This window comes from Adiantum capillus-veneris, chromosome 7 (genome assembly GCF_014529385.1).
Source record: "Adiantum capillus-veneris isolate H3 chromosome 7, ASM1452938v2, whole genome shotgun sequence".
Classification (NCBI taxonomy): Eukaryota; Viridiplantae; Streptophyta; class Polypodiopsida; order Polypodiales; family Pteridaceae; genus Adiantum; species Adiantum capillus-veneris.
In genome coordinates this window covers 49,735,018-49,742,220 of record NC_140937.1, presented here as the reverse complement: position 1 = coordinate 49,742,220, position 7,203 = coordinate 49,735,018, and the positions used below count along the sequence as shown (strand labels likewise).

The 7,203-nt window shown below is 43.0% G+C and overlaps 1 non-coding gene across 1 annotated transcript; it reads right to left on the bottom strand.

Annotated features, from left to right (window-relative positions):
• Positions 1-6,804: 6,804 nt before the first annotated feature.
• On the bottom strand, positions 6,805-6,906 carry LOC147453820 (U6 spliceosomal RNA). Its single transcript, XR_015188788.1, has one exon. It is a non-coding gene; the product is annotated as a U6 spliceosomal RNA (small nuclear RNA).
• Between the last annotated feature and the right edge of the window lie 297 nt (positions 6,907-7,203).

The following is a 7,203-nucleotide window of genomic DNA, read 5'->3' as shown; positions in this document are numbered from 1 at the left end:
CTAGTCTCGAGCCGGAATATTCCTTTTTTGCCGAAATATTATGGCCGGACGGTGTCCGAAAAGTGGTCGAAAAACAGTCGATCGTTTGGTCGGTAGTCAATGGCCGGTGGCTGGAAGTCAATGGCCAATAGTCGAATTCAATGGCCGGTGGTCGATTTCAAAGACGAACTTGTCTTCTCAAGGGCGGCCACACATGGGTGGATCGGAGGGTCCGATTTGAACTTGTCTACACAAGGGCGGCTACAGATGGCTACCTCTCATGAGAGAGGGCAGCCCTTTTGGCCTATAAAAGGAGGCCTCTTCTACACACAAAAATGGATCGTGAAGCATTGTAAAGTTGATGTGAGGTGGTGAGAGGGAAGCAAGGTGGGAGCTCCAAAAGGGTATAATCCCTTTGTAATCTACTTCTTGTTTTGAAGTACTAAAGCCATTGAGTGATTGCTTTCTCGTGGACGTAACCCACATTGGGTGAACCATGTATATCGTGTGTACTCTCTCTCTCTATCTCTCTACTCTATAATCTCTTGTGTGTGAAAATTATCTCTCTCCATTAAGTAAAACACTCTAATCTCTACGTAGCTATGCCCCTTATCCTAACAACTGGTATCAATGCAAGGTTTGCTCATAGCTAAAGTATCTTTAGGAAAGGATTCCTTGCATTGAGTGGGAGTAATTGCGAAGGCAAGTAAGGTCAAGATTGAGAAGTTCAACGGCAAAAACTACCAACATTGGAAGATATAGATTGAAGACTATCTCTACCAGAAGGACCTCTATTTGCCACTAGGCGGTCTTGCAAAGAAACCCGCAATGATGGCAGATGAAGCATGGGTTGTCCTTGACCGAAAGGCACTGGGAACAATCCGGTTAAGCTTGGCGTCCATGGTGGCCTTCAATGTTTTGGAGATGAAGACCACGGATGTTGGGAGAAGAGGGGGAGATCGACCGCTTAAACTATTCAACACAAGCTTCCAAGCAATCACCATCAACCTGTCCACCTCTTCTTCCAATTTCCAAGCACACACACTCACCTAGACTATGACACACACACACACACACACACAGTAAACATAGAATTGACATAGACATGCTTGTAAGAGAGTGTAAGAGATGTGTAAGAGATGGAGACTAGATTAGAGAGTACACAGCAAAATAACCATAGCTTAAGAGAGTAGAGAAGAGAATCTGCAAGAGAAAGGCCTAAATCTAGCCCCAAACTCCACGGCACCTCTCTTGTGGAGTTGGTATTTAATATATTACTTTGAGTTTAAGGTGCCAAAAATTGAGGCCCCTCTTTTACAACCACTTTACTTTTGCAAATGAGTGAAGCTCATTAGTTCTTGCATGACCCATAAGGGGAGTTCCCACTACAACTATTTACAGAGCCATAGTGGCTTATTGAAATGATGTTCTAAGATATTGTGCAAATATAAAATGGCCAAGAGTAATTGCCGTCGCCTCTTCATCAACTCCCCGTATTCCACTCTACAAAATCATCATCAACTCAATTAGTAAAATAAATAGACAGCACATAATTAACCATTACGCCCAGCTATCCCAATTGCAGCTAACCACTACAACAGGAGGGTGCCCAGTCTCGTAACATCCCTCCCACCAGGGATAGCAACTGTCCTCAGTTGCTCAATAGAGAAATCAACTGGACCGTGAGTGATGGAAAGTGTGGAGAAGGTTGGGAAAGTTGCGAAAAACTTTTCAGGCATCCATTTGGCATCCTCTCTAGGGTGGCCCTTGAAAGTCAAAAGGTAACGGTTATAAACCATTCCAGTGCGTGTAGTGGTAGTCTCATGGTCAACTATTTTGTCAGGGATGAGTTGCTCTTCTTGGTCTACAAGTGAAGGTGGGTCTTCATAAATGTGGTGTGTAGGTAGGGGTCCTCGGAATGGTCTTAAAAGACTAATGTGAAATGCTTTGTGAATGTGCCTTTGTGAAGGTAATTAACTATTAAAAGACATTACAAGGTTAGGATTCTTGTTTAAATAAACATCGTGACCCAAAATATAGTGAGTATCCAAGCATGAGCTGAGGATACGAAGAATGCACAAGATCTTAAGAGTCCTCATGCACAACATATCCTGCATTACAACCATAGAAGGTGGCCACAAGTGTGATATGATAAACCACAAATGTCACAAATTTATATATATATATATATATATATAAATGATAACAGAAAATGAATATTCCCATGAATGTCAATAATTTTTGTTGTAAAGAGATAGAAAGGAGAGAAACTTACAAATTATATTCACACAAATACACTCTACATGGAATGTGATTAGACTCACGACCATTAGGTGTCCTTTGTCTTGGTATTGATGAGAAAGAAAGAAAGAGATACATTACCCAAGGTCAGTATAAACTGTTAAGATATGTATTTTGACTGCTGGTGGTCAGCCAATGCAAATGGCTTCAAATACAGACATATGCTTAGTGGACTCTTCCATTGTCTTCTCGGTGCCATCTCTGCATGCAACTTACAAATAGAGAAAACTCCATGGAGAGTTAATAGTATAAAATTCATCTGATAAAACTTGCTTAAACACATGTAATAAATTTAAATTAATTTACCTGGGTGTCAAATCTAGTAGGCTTCTTTGTAAGCCCTTTTGATAGTTTCTATGTGCTTTGAGAGCTTTTCAACATCAAGCTACTACTTCCAAGTTCTTTTGGAATGATAATGTCAATGTTGCAAATGATTTGCAAGTTAGCTATCCTGTTTGGTTGTTAAGTGACATTGGAGTTTGAAATTGGAGCTGAGCTCTTTTGAGTCGGGAGGCATCGATCTAGAAGGCCTGCTTCAAAGGCCTGCTTCAAAGGCCTTGGTGGGAATATGGCCGGCTTCTCATAAAGTCGACTTTCAAAGGTCAAAATTTAAGGTCACAAAGTCATTTTTTAATAAAATAGTGCAAGATTATCATGGGAGACTAGTAAACAAGAGCTAGATGGCAAAGGATTGCCTCTTAAAAGACTAGACATGCAATGGGCAGCAAAAAGGGATAAGGGCGGACAAAACAACCAAGGTTAGGTGGTCAAAATAAGGTGTAAGTTGGTGGGTGGTCGAAAGTATTTTACGTGATTCGCTTTAAAGTTTGGTCAATGCCATTCTGGTTGGGTAATCGACCTAGAAAGATTTGAATTGGGATGGCCAATCAAGGGTATAATAGGGTGGACACGCCCTTGAGGATTTGTTCCCTGAGTACCAAGTGGGTGGTCAACACTGTTCGAGAAATATCATTCTTGTAAACATACAAAAGTCCTTTTCTTGAATTTGCTAAGAGGAAATTAGGGGTTTTTATTTATTTATTTCGAGTTTTTACACTATTTTTCTCTATTTTGGGGTGGAATTTCTCGTTTTTCCCTCAATCGGCAAATTTTTTTGTTGAAATTGAAGACGGCACGATATTAGGCTGAGACACATTTTTTCTGCGAACACAGGTGGTCAACCAAGCATTCGAGGTGGTGGGGAAAAGGTAACTCGAGACCAAGGGGGCAGCCAGGGCCTTATTTTGTTATCGTATTTGGTAACCGGCCAAGAGGCTGAATACGAGGTGTGATTGCACCCTTAAGGACTGTGAGTCCTTGAGCTGAGTGGGCGGCCAAAAGGGGTGGCGAGTGGCGGCAGCCAGTGCTTTAATAAGCACCACTGAAGTTGCATGAAGAAAAATAAAGCAGCGACCGAGCCGTGACGTAGACAGTGCGCGAGAGTGAGGGATAGGAAGGCAGTCTGCAGCGGCAGTTTCAGCCTGCATGCACGACCCGGGAGTTACCAGCGGTCCAAGGCGACCTTGTTCTCAACAGGTCCAGTGCTTTTTGGTGATGCCGACCATTGGCAGAGGGTAGAGGGCGACAGTGTGGGTTGTGGGGCCAAGCATGGCTCGCATGCATCGTTTGTTGCGCCTTTTTGGGCTGAGCCACTGAGCTGCAGAGGGGGGGAAAAAATTGCAGGCCTCATTAGTTGTGTAGGGCTCTCTCAGACTCGTTTTTGTTAAGCTTTCTTCCTCTTTTGCATAGGGAGCTTGCAAAAGGTGCCATTAAAACCTCTCTCTCTCTCTCTCTCTCACACACACACACACACACACACACACACACACACACACACACACACACACACACACACACACACACACACACACACACAGATACCAGCCCAACATATGAGGAGCATCATGAGCCGTCTTGGTCAGAGAATTATCCTCCTCATAGGCAAACTCATAGGTCATACTTTCATGCCTTTTAGTTTATTCTTAAACAAAATTGTTGTAAATTAGCCTATATTTTGACTATATTTACCCTATTTTCTCGCAAAATCCAAAGTTAAATTCGGTTGAGATCCTCGATTCAACTATACTTGTACCCATATTTAAATTTCAAGTGACATGGTCAATTGCAACACATGATGAAGGAAGGAAAAACAATAAAATCAACAAGGGAATAATTCAAAAATCCAACAATTTGAAAAATTCTATTACTATCTTCGGTTGGCACGTCTTCCTTGCGCTTGTTTCGAGGATAGCTTGCCACGTCTCTCGACCTCCTTAACATGAGCTTCTCGGTTGTTAATCAGGCCGCCATGTTCACATAATTACTCCTCATGAAACGACACCTCGCTCTGATACCACTGTTGGGAGAAGAGGGGGAGATCGACCGCTTAAACTATTCAACACAAGCTTCCAAGCAATCACCATCAACCTGTCCACCTCTTCTTCCAATTTCCAAGCACACACACTCACCTAGACTATGACACACACACACACACACACACACACAGTAAACATAGAATTGACATAGACATGCTTGTAAGAGAGTGTAAGAGATGTGTAAGAGATGGAGACTAGATTAGAGAGTACACAGCAAAATAACCATAGCTTAAGAGAGTAGAGAAGAGAATCTGCAAGAGAAAGGCCTAAATCTAGCCCCAAACTCCACGGGCACCTCTCTTGTGGAGTTGGTATTTAATATATTACTTTGAGTTTAAGGTGCCAAAAATTGAGGCCCCTCTTTTACAACCACTTTACTTTTGCAAATGAGTGAAGCTCATTAGTTCTTGCATGACCCATAAGGGGAGTTCCCACTACAACTATTTACAGAGCCATAGTGGCTTATTGAAATGATGTTCTAAGATACTGTGCAAATATAAAATGGCCAAGAGTAATTGCCGTCGCCTCTTCATCAACTCCCCGCATTCCACTCTACAAAATCATCATCAACTCAATTAGTAAAATAAATAGACAGCACATAATTAACCATTACGCCCAGCTATCCCAATTGCAGCTAACCACTACAACAGGAGGGTGCCCAGTCTCGTAACAACGGAGGACTTGATGAAGTCACTTGACGGCCTCTACGAGAAACCATCAGCATCCAATAAGGTATTTCTTATGAAGCGCTTGTTCAATCTAAAGATGACAGAGAATGATTCAGTTGTAGAAAACCTAAATGACTTTAACACCAATATAAGTCAACTTCGATGGTGAAAATCAATTTTGATGATGAAGTGCGAGCTCTCCTTATACTATCATCTCTACCAGATAATTGGGACAGCCTTGTGATGTCTGTAAGTAACTCTATCTTTGGCACAAATACTCTTAAGTTTGATGATATTGTAGGTGTTCTCCTAAGTGAGAAAATGCGGAGGAGAAGCACAAGAGAATCATCAAGTGTTGCACTGTCAGTGGAAACAAGAGGAAGACCTAAGGAGAGGTTCGAAAACCAAAAGGGTCGTGATCGCTCAAGGCAGAGCAAGTCACGTTGACGTTGCCCCAAATTTACTAAGTTGCCTGAATTTACAAATTTGCCCCGACTTTACTAATTGGCCCACATTTACAATATGACATACTCGAATCACCTATATTTCAACGTACGCATGAGGGCGTAGTGATTAGTGCACATGGCTCGTGGTGGGGAGGTCGGGGGTTCAAGACATGGGGTGCGGATTGACCCGAATTTATCAAATGCCCCGAATTTACAAATGTGCATCTGACGACCCAAATCACCTCAGCCGTCGATCCCATTTGAGCATGCCCATGCGAGATAGTGTTTTGGGAGGGGGGGGGGGGGATTCAAAAATAAATGAGGAGATCACTAATAATGTTGATTTCCAGCTCTACTTCAAAGGCGGCCCTCAGGACTAAATAACACATAGTATTAAAGAGGGGGGGGGGGGGGGGGGGGGTGTAAGGGGATCGAGGGCAGAGAAGTGCGTGCACGAAAATCGGAGAGGTTGCAGCCGTAGATGGGCACTTAAAAACTAAACCCGGCCACAGACTAAACCCGGCCACAGATTAAACCCGGACAGCGCCTATGTTTTAATAATAAAACCCCAAAAACGTGGGCCATGGGTACAACATGTGCACGCGGGTGGGATGGTTACCCCATGCGTCACAATCTGGGCGACAAGGCCCTGGGTTCAAATCGAGTCGCCGTCCGGGTTCCTTTTTGCGTTGACTTGCCGCACATCCAGGTTTAATCTATTTCGGACTCCTCGCATCCACTTCCACGCCGTCGATCTCCTTACCCCCCTCTTTAATGTTATGTGTCACTTAGTGTTGTGGAAAGGTGCCATCTTTGAGAATGCTTCGAAATCAACCACCCCCACCTATTGGGTGCTTATTGCACCCCACACACTTTTTCTAAAGTTTGTTAAAGTAATATGCTTGTCCTTGTTTTGCTTTTACCTCCACTTCTCCTTCACTTTAACGAGAAAGGTTTTGTCCTTCAAAACCTTTCTTTTCTCTCTAGGCAAACTTGGCGCTCTCTCTCTCTCTCTCTCTCTCTCTCTCTCTATCTCTAAATTTGGACCATTCCTCGATTTCTACGTGTCATCAATGAACAAGGCCCGTGCTAATCTTCTATGTATTGTTTCAATTTTATCAGATTTCCCCCAAGGATCGATTAATCTCTCTCTCTCTCTCTCTCTCTCTCTCTCTTCTTTTTGCCTTAAGATTCCTTTCACACTAAAGAAATTTACCTCACACTTATGTCGTCAACATATTGGTTCCTTCTCTTGAACAAACAATGGAGAATGAACTGGTCAGAAAGAAGATGGGCGCCAATTACCAAGAACATTTGGTGCCCACAATTGCCTCAAGATATGAAGGTGTTCCTTTGGAAGGTATTGTGGGGTGCCTTACCAATCGGGGTGAAGATTCTTGCTAGGGGGATCGGCCCAGACACATGCTCGAAATG